We start from the raw sequence: 10,845 nt of genomic DNA on the forward strand, positions 1-10,845 counted from the left end.
ATGTGGCTCGGTAAAGAGAAGTTTGGGGTCCCCTGCTGGAGCTGCTGCCCCCGCGCCCCGACCCCGGATAAGCAGATGAAGATGGATGGAAGGAATGTGTGTGGATGCAGTGTGGTGTAATATGCTGCCTGTTCAGGGAAAGTCAAGGCTTTTACAAAACACAATGGCTATAGTGGGTGTATTTCTCGGTTGAATCTCTTCTTTGGGTTTCACATCCACTGTTTCTTCGGAGCTTTAAAGCAAATATTTTGATTGTATTCCCTCTGTGCCATCAAAAGCCACCGGGCTCTTGCCGAAACCCGGGATCGAACCAGGGACCTTTAGATCTTCAGTCTAACGCTCTCCCAGCTGAGCTATTTCGGCCGCTGTTGCCTCATCTGCCCACCAGAGGCCGATCTAGCATAGGATAACGTTTCTGAGATACAGAGGTACTCTTGAGCTTTAAAGCAAATATTTTGATTGTATTCCCTCTGTGCCATCAAAAGCCACCGGGCTCTTGCCGAAACCCGGGATCGAACCAGGGACCTTTAGATCTTCAGTCTAACGCTCTCCCAGCTGAGCTATTTCGGCCGCTGTTGCCTCATCTGCCCACCAGAGGCCGATCTAGCATAGGATAACGTTTCTGAGATAACGCAGCACAGGTACTCTTGAGCTTTAAAGCAAATATTTTGATTGTATTCCCTCATCATTAAAAACATATACTTTTACCTAAATAGCATTTTAATCCAGTGTCTAAAAACGGTTTCCTAAATTAGATGGAATATGTAGTGCGGGGTGAGGGGGTCCCGTCTCAGGGCTATCCAATCCCTGTACATCCAAAGCGAGAACTGTGTCCGAGTACTCGGCTGTAAGTCGGACTTTTTCCAGGTGAGGGTTGGCCTTCGCCAGGGCTGCGCTTTGTCACCAATCCTGTTTGCGATAGCCATGGACAGGATGTCGAGGCGTAGTCGTGGTGGGGAGGGGTTGCGGTTTGGTATCTCGTCGCTGCTTTTTGCGGATGATGTGGTCCTGATGGCGTCATCGGTCCTTGACCTTCAGCTCTCACTGGATCGGTTGGCAGCAGAGTGTGAAGCGGTTGGGATGAGGATTCGCACCTCTAAATCTGAGGCCATGGTTCTCAGCAGGAAACGGGTGGGGTGCCAACTCCAGGTAGGGAATGAGTCCTTACCCCAAGTGAAGGAGTTCAAGTACCTCGGGGTCTTGTTCACGCGTGAGGGGAGACTGGAGCAGGAGATTGGCCGCAGAATCGGAGCAGCGGGGGCAGTATTGCACTCGCTTTACCGCACCGTTGTGACAAAAAGAGAGCCGAGCCGTAAGGCAAAGCTCTCGATCCGCCGGTCAATTTTCGTTCCTACCCTCACCTATGGTCATGAAGGCTGGGTCATGACCGACAGAACGAGGTCGCGGGTACAAGCGGCCGAAATGGGTTTCCTCAGGCGGGTGGCTGGTGTCTCCCTTAGAGATAAGGTGAGAAGCTCAGCCATCCGCGAGGAGCTCAGAGTAGAGCCGCTGCTCCTTTGCGTCGAAAGGAGCCAGTTGAGGTGGTTTGGGCATCTGGTAAGGATGCCTCCTGAACGCCTCCCTAGGGAGGTGTTCCAGGCACGTCCAGCTGGGAGGAGGCCTAGGGGAAGACCCAGGACTAGGTGGAGGGATTGTATCTCCACACTGGCCTGGGAACGCCCCGGGATCCCCCGGTCAGAGCTGGTTAATGTGGCTCGGTAAAGAGAAGTTTGGGGTCCCCTGCTGGAGCTGCTGCCCCCGCGCCCCGACCCCGGATAAGCAGATGAAGATGGATGGAAGGAATGTGTGTGGATGCAGTGTGGTGTAATATGCTGCCTGTTCAGGGAAAGTCAAGGCTTTTACAAAACACAATGGCTATAGTGGGTGTATTTCTCGGTTGAATCTCTTCTTTGGGTTTCACATCCACTGTTTCTTCGGAGCTTTAAAGCAAATATTTTGATTGTATTCCCTCTGTGCCATCAAAAGCCACCGGGCTCTTGCCGAAACCCGGGATCGAACCAGGGACCTTTAGATCTTCAGTCTAACGCTCTCCCAGCTGAGCTATTTCGGCCGCTGTTGCCTCATCTGCCCACCAGAGGCCGATCTAGCATAGGATAACGTTTCTGAGATACAGAGGTACTCTTGAGCTTTAAAGCAAATATTTTGATTGTATTCCCTCTGTGCCATCAAAAGCCACCGGGCTCTTGCCGAAACCCGGGATCGAACCAGGGACCTTTAGATCTTCAGTCTAACGCTCTCCCAGCTGAGCTATTTCGGCCGCTGTTGCCTCATCTGCCCACCAGAGGCCGATCTAGCATAGGATAACGTTTCTGAGATAACGCAGCACAGGTACTCTTGAGCTTTAAAGCAAATATTTTGATTGTATTCCCTCATCATTAAAAACATATACTTTTACCTAAATAGCATTTTAATCCAGTGTCTAAAAACGGTTTCCTAAATTAGATGGAATATGTAGTGCGGGGTGAGGGGGTCCCGTCTCAGGGCTATCCAATCCCTGTACATCCAAAGCGAGAACTGTGTCCGAGTACTCGGCTGTAAGTCGGACTTTTTCCAGGTGAGGGTTGGCCTTCGCCAGGGCTGCGCTTTGTCACCAATCCTGTTTGCGATAGCCATGGACAGGATGTCGAGGCGTAGTCGTGGTGGGGAGGGGTTGCGGTTTGGTATCTCGTCGCTGCTTTTTGCGGATGATGTGGTCCTGATGGCGTCATCGGTCCTTGACCTTCAGCTCTCACTGGATCGGTTGGCAGCAGAGTGTGAAGCGGTTGGGATGAGGATTCGCACCTCTAAATCTGAGGCCATGGTTCTCAGCAGGAAACGGGTGGGGTGCCAACTCCAGGTAGGGAATGAGTCCTTACCCCAAGTGAAGGAGTTCAAGTACCTCGGGGTCTTGTTCACGCGTGAGGGGAGACTGGAGCAGGAGATTGGCCGCAGAATCGGAGCAGCGGGGGCAGTATTGCACTCGCTTTACCGCACCGTTGTGACAAAAAGAGAGCCGAGCCGTAAGGCAAAGCTCTCGATCCGCCGGTCAATTTTCGTTCCTACCCTCACCTATGGTCATGAAGGCTGGGTCATGACCGACAGAACGAGGTCGCGGGTACAAGCGGCCGAAATGGGTTTCCTCAGGCGGGTGGCTGGTGTCTCCCTTAGAGATAAGGTGAGAAGCTCAGCCATCCGCGAGGAGCTCAGAGTAGAGCCGCTGCTCCTTTGCGTCGAAAGGAGCCAGTTGAGGTGGTTTGGGCATCTGGTAAGGATGCCTCCTGAACGCCTCCCTAGGGAGGTGTTCCAGGCACGTCCAGCTGGGAGGAGGCCTAGGGGAAGACCCAGGACTAGGTGGAGGGATTGTATCTCCACACTGGCCTGGGAACGCCCCGGGATCCCCCGGTCAGAGCTGGTTAATGTGGCTCGGTAAAGAGAAGTTTGGGGTCCCCTGCTGGAGCTGCTGCCCCCGCGCCCCGACCCCGGATAAGCAGATGAAGATGGATGGAAGGAATGTGTGTGGATGCAGTGTGGTGTAATATGCTGCCTGTTCAGGGAAAGTCAAGGCTTTTACAAAACACAATGGCTATAGTGGGTGTATTTCTCGGTTGAATCTCTTCTTTGGGTTTCACATCCACTGTTTCTTCGGAGCTTTAAAGCAAATATTTTGATTGTATTCCCTCTGTGCCATCAAAAGCCACCGGGCTCTTGCCGAAACCCGGGATCGAACCAGGGACCTTTAGATCTTCAGTCTAACGCTCTCCCAGCTGAGCTATTTCGGCCGCTGTTGCCTCATCTGCCCACCAGAGGCCGATCTAGCATAGGATAACGTTTCTGAGATACAGAGGTACTCTTGAGCTTTAAAGCAAATATTTTGATTGTATTCCCTCTGTGCCATCAAAAGCCACCGGGCTCTTGCCGAAACCCGGGATCGAACCAGGGACCTTTAGATCTTCAGTCTAACGCTCTCCCAGCTGAGCTATTTCGGCCGCTGTTGCCTCATCTGCCCACCAGAGGCCGATCTAGCATAGGATAACGTTTCTGAGATAACGCAGCACAGGTACTCTTGAGCTTTAAAGCAAATATTTTGATTGTATTCCCTCATCATTAAAAACATATACTTTTACCTAAATAGCATTTTAATCCAGTGTCTAAAAACGGTTTCCTAAATTAGATGGAATATGTAGTGCGGGGTGAGGGGGTCCCGTCTCAGGGCTATCCAATCCCTGTACATCCAAAGCGAGAACTGTGTCCGAGTACTCGGCTGTAAGTCGGACTTTTTCCAGGTGAGGGTTGGCCTTCGCCAGGGCTGCGCTTTGTCACCAATCCTGTTTGCGATAGCCATGGACAGGATGTCGAGGCGTAGTCGTGGTGGGGAGGGGTTGCGGTTTGGTATCTCGTCGCTGCTTTTTGCGGATGATGTGGTCCTGATGGCGTCATCGGTCCTTGACCTTCAGCTCTCACTGGATCGGTTGGCAGCAGAGTGTGAAGCGGTTGGGATGAGGATTCGCACCTCTAAATCTGAGGCCATGGTTCTCAGCAGGAAACGGGTGGGGTGCCAACTCCAGGTAGGGAATGAGTCCTTACCCCAAGTGAAGGAGTTCAAGTACCTCGGGGTCTTGTTCACGCGTGAGGGGAGACTGGAGCAGGAGATTGGCCGCAGAATCGGAGCAGCGGGGGCAGTATTGCACTCGCTTTACCGCACCGTTGTGACAAAAAGAGAGCCGAGCCGTAAGGCAAAGCTCTCGATCCGCCGGTCAATTTTCGTTCCTACCCTCACCTATGGTCATGAAGGCTGGGTCATGACCGACAGAACGAGGTCGCGGGTACAAGCGGCCGAAATGGGTTTCCTCAGGCGGGTGGCTGGTGTCTCCCTTAGAGATAAGGTGAGAAGCTCAGCCATCCGCGAGGAGCTCAGAGTAGAGCCGCTGCTCCTTTGCGTCGAAAGGAGCCAGTTGAGGTGGTTTGGGCATCTGGTAAGGATGCCTCCTGAACGCCTCCCTAGGGAGGTGTTCCAGGCACGTCCAGCTGGGAGGAGGCCTAGGGGAAGACCCAGGACTAGGTGGAGGGATTGTATCTCCACACTGGCCTGGGAACGCCCCGGGATCCCCCGGTCAGAGCTGGTTAATGTGGCTCGGTAAAGAGAAGTTTGGGGTCCCCTGCTGGAGCTGCTGCCCCCGCGCCCCGACCCCGGATAAGCAGATGAAGATGGATGGAAGGAATGTGTGTGGATGCAGTGTGGTGTAATATGCTGCCTGTTCAGGGAAAGTCAAGGCTTTTACAAAACACAATGGCTATAGTGGGTGTATTTCTCGGTTGAATCTCTTCTTTGGGTTTCACATCCACTGTTTCTTCGGAGCTTTAAAGCAAATATTTTGATTGTATTCCCTCTGTGCCATCAAAAGCCACCGGGCTCTTGCCGAAACCCGGGATCGAACCAGGGACCTTTAGATCTTCAGTCTAACGCTCTCCCAGCTGAGCTATTTCGGCCGCTGTTGCCTCATCTGCCCACCAGAGGCCGATCTAGCATAGGATAACGTTTCTGAGATAACGCAGCACAGGTACTCTTGAGCTTTAAAGCAAATATTTTGATTGTATTCCCTCATCATTAAAAACATATACTTTTACCTAAATAGCATTTTAATCCAGTGTCTAAAAACGGTTTCCTAAATTAGATGGAATATGTAGTGCGGGGTGAGGGGGTCCCGTCTCAGGGCTATCCAATCCCTGTACATCCAAAGCGAGAACTGTGTCCGAGTACTCGGCTGTAAGTCGGACTTTTTCCAGGTGAGGGTTGGCCTTCGCCAGGGCTGCGCTTTGTCACCAATCCTGTTTGCGATAGCCATGGACAGGATGTCGAGGCGTAGTCGTGGTGGGGAGGGGTTGCGGTTTGGTATCTCGTCGCTGCTTTTTGCGGATGATGTGGTCCTGATGGCGTCATCGGTCCTTGACCTTCAGCTCTCACTGGATCGGTTGGCAGCAGAGTGTGAAGCGGTTGGGATGAGGATTCGCACCTCTAAATCTGAGGCCATGGTTCTCAGCAGGAAACGGGTGGGGTGCCAACTCCAGGTAGGGAATGAGTCCTTACCCCAAGTGAAGGAGTTCAAGTACCTCGGGGTCTTGTTCACGCGTGAGGGGAGACTGGAGCAGGAGATTGGCCGCAGAATCGGAGCAGCGGGGGCAGTATTGCACTCGCTTTACCGCACCGTTGTGACAAAAAGAGAGCCGAGCCGTAAGGCAAAGCTCTCGATCCGCCGGTCAATTTTCGTTCCTACCCTCACCTATGGTCATGAAGGCTGGGTCATGACCGACAGAACGAGGTCGCGGGTACAAGCGGCCGAAATGGGTTTCCTCAGGCGGGTGGCTGGTGTCTCCCTTAGAGATAAGGTGAGAAGCTCAGCCATCCGCGAGGAGCTCAGAGTAGAGCCGCTGCTCCTTTGCGTCGAAAGGAGCCAGTTGAGGTGGTTTGGGCATCTGGTAAGGATGCCTCCTGAACGCCTCCCTAGGGAGGTGTTCCAGGCACGTCCAGCTGGGAGGAGGCCTAGGGGAAGACCCAGGACTAGGTGGAGGGATTGTATCTCCACACTGGCCTGGGAACGCCCCGGGATCCCCCGGCCAGAGCTGGTTAATGTGGCTCGGTAAAGAGAAGTTTGGGGTCCCCTGCTGGAGCTGCTGCCCCCGCGCCCCGACCCCGGATAAGCAGATGAAGATGGATGGAAGGAATGTGTGTGGATGCAGTGTGGTGTAATATGCTGCCTGTTCAGGGAAAGTCAAGGCTTTTACAAAACACAATGGCTATAGTGGGTGTATTTCTCGGTTGAATCTCTTCTTTGGGTTTCACATCCACTGTTTCTTCGGAGCTTTAAAGCAAATATTTTGATTGTATTCCCTCTGTGCCATCAAAAGCCACCGGGCTCTTGCCGAAACCCGGGATCGAACCAGGGACCTTTAGATCTTCAGTCTAACGCTCTCCCAGCTGAGCTATTTCGGCCGCTGTTGCCTCATCTGCCCACCAGAGGCCGATCTAGCATAGGATAACGTTTCTGAGATACAGAGGTACTCTTGAGCTTTAAAGCAAATATTTTGATTGTATTCCCTCTGTGCCATCAAAAGCCACCGGGCTCTTGCCGAAACCCGGGATCGAACCAGGGACCTTTAGATCTTCAGTCTAACGCTCTCCCAGCTGAGCTATTTCGGCCGCTGTTGCCTCATCTGCCCACCAGAGGCCGATCTAGCATAGGATAACGTTTCTGAGATAACGCAGCACAGGTACTCTTGAGCTTTAAAGCAAATATTTTGATTGTATTCCCTCATCATTAAAAACATATACTTTTACCTAAATAGCATTTTAATCCAGTGTCTAAAAACGGTTTCCTAAATTAGATGGAATATGTAGTGCGGGGTGAGGGGGTCCCGTCTCAGGGCTATCCAATCCCTGTACATCCAAAGCGAGAACTGTGTCCGAGTACTCGGCTGTAAGTCGGACTTTTTCCAGGTGAGGGTTGGCCTTCGCCAGGGCTGCGCTTTGTCACCAATCCTGTTTGCGATAGCCATGGACAGGATGTCGAGGCGTAGTCGTGGTGGGGAGGGGTTGCGGTTTGGTATCTCGTCGCTGCTTTTTGCGGATGATGTGGTCCTGATGGCGTCATCGGTCCTTGACCTTCAGCTCTCACTGGATCGGTTGGCAGCAGAGTGTGAAGCGGTTGGGATGAGGATTCGCACCTCTAAATCTGAGGCCATGGTTCTCAGCAGGAAACGGGTGGGGTGCCAACTCCAGGTAGGGAATGAGTCCTTACCCCAAGTGAAGGAGTTCAAGTACCTCGGGGTCTTGTTCACGCGTGAGGGGAGACTGGAGCAGGAGATTGGCCGCAGAATCGGAGCAGCGGGGGCAGTATTGCACTCGCTTTACCGCACCGTTGTGACAAAAAGAGAGCCGAGCCGTAAGGCAAAGCTCTCGATCCGCCGGTCAATTTTCGTTCCTACCCTCACCTATGGTCATGAAGGCTGGGTCATGACCGACAGAACGAGGTCGCGGGTACAAGCGGCCGAAATGGGTTTCCTCAGGCGGGTGGCTGGTGTCCCTTAGAGATAAGGTGAGAAGCTCAGCCATCCGCGAGGAGCTCAGAGTAGAGCCGCTGCTCCTTTGCGTCGAAAGGAGCCAGTTGAGGTGGTTTGGGCATCTGGTAAGGATGCCTCCTGAACGCCTCCCTAGGGAGGTGTTCCAGGCACGTCCAGCTGGGAGGAGGCCTAGGGGAAGACCCAGGACTAGGTGGAGGGATTGTATCTCCACACTGGCCTGGGAACGCCCCGGGATCCCCCGGCAGAGCTGGTTAATGTGGCTCGGTAAAGAGAAGTTTGGGGTCCCCTGCTGGAGCTGCTGCCCCCGCGCCCCGACCCCGGATAAGCAGATGAAGATGGATGGAAGGAATGTGTGTGGATGCAGTGTGGTGTAATATGCTGCCTGTTCAGGGAAAGTCAAGGCTTTTACAAAACACAATGGCTATAGTGGGTGTATTTCTCGGTTGAATCTCTTCTTTGGGTTTCACATCCACTGTTTCTTCGGAGCTTTAAAGCAAATATTTTGATTGTATTCCCTCTGTGCCATCAAAAGCCACCGGGCTCTTGCCGAAACCCGGGATCGAACCAGGGACCTTTAGATCTTCAGTCTAACGCTCTCCCAGCTGAGCTATTTCGGCCGCTGTTGCCTCATCTGCCCACCAGAGGCCGATCTAGCATAGGATAACGTTTCTGAGATAACGCAGCACAGGTACTCTTGAGCTTTAAAGCAAATATTTTGATTGTATTCCTCATCATTAAAAACATATACTTTTACCTAAATAGCATTTTAATCCAGTGTCTAAAACGGTTTCCTAAATTAGATGGAATATGTAGTGCGGGGTGAGGGGGTCCCGTCTCAGGGCTATCCAATCCCTGTACATCCAAAGCGAGAACTGTGTCCGAGTACTCGGCTGTAAGTCGGACTTTTTCCAGGTGAGGGTTGGCCTTCGCCAGGGCTGCGCTTTGTCACCAATCCTGTTTGCGATAGCCATGGACAGGATGTCGAGGCGTAGTCGTGGTGGGGAGGGGTTGCGGTTTGGTATCTCGTCGCTGCTTTTTGCGGATGATGTGGTCCTGATGGCGTCATCGGTCCTTGACCTTCAGCTCTCACTGGATCGGTTGGCAGCAGAGTGTGAAGCGGTTGGGATGAGGATTCGCACCTCTAAATCTGAGGCCATGGTTCTCAGCAGGAAACGGGTGGGTGCCAACTCCAGGTAGGGAATGAGTCCTTACCCAAGTGAAGGAGTTCAAGTACCTCGGGGTCTTGTTCACGCGTGAGGGGAGACTGGAGCAGGAGATTGGCCGCAGAATCGGAGCAGCGGGGGCAGTATTGCACTCGCTTTACCGCACCGTTGTGACAAAAAGAGAGCCGAGCCGTAAGGCAAAGCTCTCGATCCGCCGGTCAATTTTCGTTCCTACCCTCACTATGGTCATGAAGGCTGGGTCATGACCGACAGAACGAGGTCGCGGGTACAAGCGGCCGAAATGGGTTTCCTCAGGCGGGTGGCTGGTGTCTCCCTTAGAGATAAGGTGAGAAGCTCAGCCATCCGCGAGGAGCTCAGAGTAGAGCCGCTGCCTTTGCGTCGAAAGGAGCCAGTTGAGGTGGTTTGGGCATCTGGTAAGGATGCCTCCTGAAGCCTCCCTAGGGAGGTGTTCCAGGCACGTCCAGCGGGAGGAGGCCTAGGGGAAGACCCAGGACTAGGTGGAGGGATTGTATCTCCACACTGGCCTGGGAACGCCCCGGGATCCCCCGGTCAGAGCTGGTTAATGTGGCTCGGTAAAGAGAAGTTTGGGGTCCCCTGCTGGAGCTGCTGCCCCGCGCCCCGACCCGGATAAGCAGATGAAGATGGATGGAAGGAATGGTGTGGATGCAGTGTGGTGTAATATGCTGCCTGTTCAGGGAAAGTCAAGGCTTTTACAAAACACAATGGCTATAGTGGGTGTATTTCTCGGTTGAATCTCTCTTTGGGTTTCACATCCACTGTTCTTCGGAGCTTTAAAGCAAATATTTGATTGTATTCCCTCTGTGCCATCAAAAGCCACCGGGCTCTTGCCGAAACCCGGGATCGAACCAGGGACCTTTAGATCTTCAGTCTAACGCTCTCCCAGCTGAGCTATTTCGGCCGCTGTTGCCTCATCTGCCCACCAGAGGCCGATCTAGCATAGGATAACGTTTCTGAGATACAGAGGTACTCTTGAGCTTTAAAGCAAATTTTGATTGTATTCCCTCTGTGCCATCAAAAGCCACCGGGCTCTTGCCGAAACCCGGGATCGAACCAGGGACTTTTCTTCAGTCTAACGCTCTCCCAGCTGAGCTATTCGGCCGCTGTTGCCTCATCTGCCCACCAGAGGCCGATCTAGCATAGGATAACGTTTCTGAGATAACGCAGCACAGGTACTCTTGAGCTTTAAAGCAAATATTTGATTGTATTCCCTCATTAAAAACATATACTTTTACCTAATAGCATTTTAATCCAGTGTCTAAAAACGGTTTCCTAAATTAGATGGAATATGTAGTGCGGGGTGAGGGGGTCCCGTCTCAGGGCTATCCAATCCCTGTACATCCAAAGCGAGAAACTGTGTCCGAGTACTCGGCTGTAAGTCGGACTTTTTCCAGGTGAGGGTTGGCCTTCGCCAGGGCTGCGCTTTGTCACCAATCCTGTTTGCGATAGCCATGGACAGGAGTCGAGGCGTAGTCGGGTGGGGAGGGGTTGCGGTTTGGTATCTCGTCGCTGCTTTTTGCGGATGATGTGGTCCTGATGGCGTCATCGGTCCTTGACCTTCAGCTCT

General features: G+C 52.8%; 11 non-coding genes across 11 annotated transcripts; all 11 read right to left on the reverse strand.

Annotated features, from left to right (window-relative positions):
* Nucleotides 1–290: 290 nt before the first annotated feature.
* On the reverse strand, nt 291–363 carry trnaf-gaa. Its single transcript has one exon. It is a non-coding gene; the product is annotated as a tRNA-Phe (tRNA).
* Nucleotides 364–497: 134 nt separating this feature from the next.
* trnaf-gaa lies at nt 498–570 on the reverse strand. Its single transcript has one exon. It is a non-coding gene; the product is annotated as a tRNA-Phe (tRNA).
* Nucleotides 571–1,998: 1,428 nt separating this feature from the next.
* On the reverse strand, nt 1,999–2,071 carry trnaf-gaa. Its single transcript has one exon. It is a non-coding gene; the product is annotated as a tRNA-Phe (tRNA).
* Nucleotides 2,072–2,205: 134 nt separating this feature from the next.
* On the reverse strand, nt 2,206–2,278 carry trnaf-gaa. Its single transcript has one exon. It is a non-coding gene; the product is annotated as a tRNA-Phe (tRNA).
* Nucleotides 2,279–3,706: 1,428 nt separating this feature from the next.
* On the reverse strand, nt 3,707–3,779 carry trnaf-gaa. Its single transcript has one exon. It is a non-coding gene; the product is annotated as a tRNA-Phe (tRNA).
* A 134-nt stretch (nt 3,780–3,913) lies between these two features.
* On the reverse strand, nt 3,914–3,986 carry trnaf-gaa. Its single transcript has one exon. It is a non-coding gene; the product is annotated as a tRNA-Phe (tRNA).
* Nucleotides 3,987–5,414: 1,428 nt separating this feature from the next.
* trnaf-gaa lies at nt 5,415–5,487 on the reverse strand. Its single transcript has one exon. It is a non-coding gene; the product is annotated as a tRNA-Phe (tRNA).
* Nucleotides 5,488–6,915: 1,428 nt separating this feature from the next.
* Nucleotides 6,916–6,988, reverse strand: trnaf-gaa. Its single transcript has one exon. It is a non-coding gene; the product is annotated as a tRNA-Phe (tRNA).
* A 134-nt stretch (nt 6,989–7,122) lies between these two features.
* On the reverse strand, nt 7,123–7,195 carry trnaf-gaa. Its single transcript has one exon. It is a non-coding gene; the product is annotated as a tRNA-Phe (tRNA).
* A 1,425-nt stretch (nt 7,196–8,620) lies between these two features.
* Nucleotides 8,621–8,693, reverse strand: trnaf-gaa. Its single transcript has one exon. It is a non-coding gene; the product is annotated as a tRNA-Phe (tRNA).
* A 1,413-nt stretch (nt 8,694–10,106) lies between these two features.
* On the reverse strand, nt 10,107–10,179 carry trnaf-gaa. Its single transcript has one exon. It is a non-coding gene; the product is annotated as a tRNA-Phe (tRNA).
* Between the last annotated feature and the right edge of the window lie 666 nt (nt 10,180–10,845).

This window comes from Micropterus salmoides, unplaced genomic scaffold (genome assembly GCF_014851395.1).
Source record: "Micropterus salmoides isolate LMB-PRFRI ecotype aquatic unplaced genomic scaffold, ASM1485139v1 Ms_hic_scaffold_2813, whole genome shotgun sequence".
Lineage (NCBI taxonomy): Eukaryota > Metazoa > Chordata > Actinopteri > Centrarchiformes > Centrarchidae > Micropterus > Micropterus salmoides.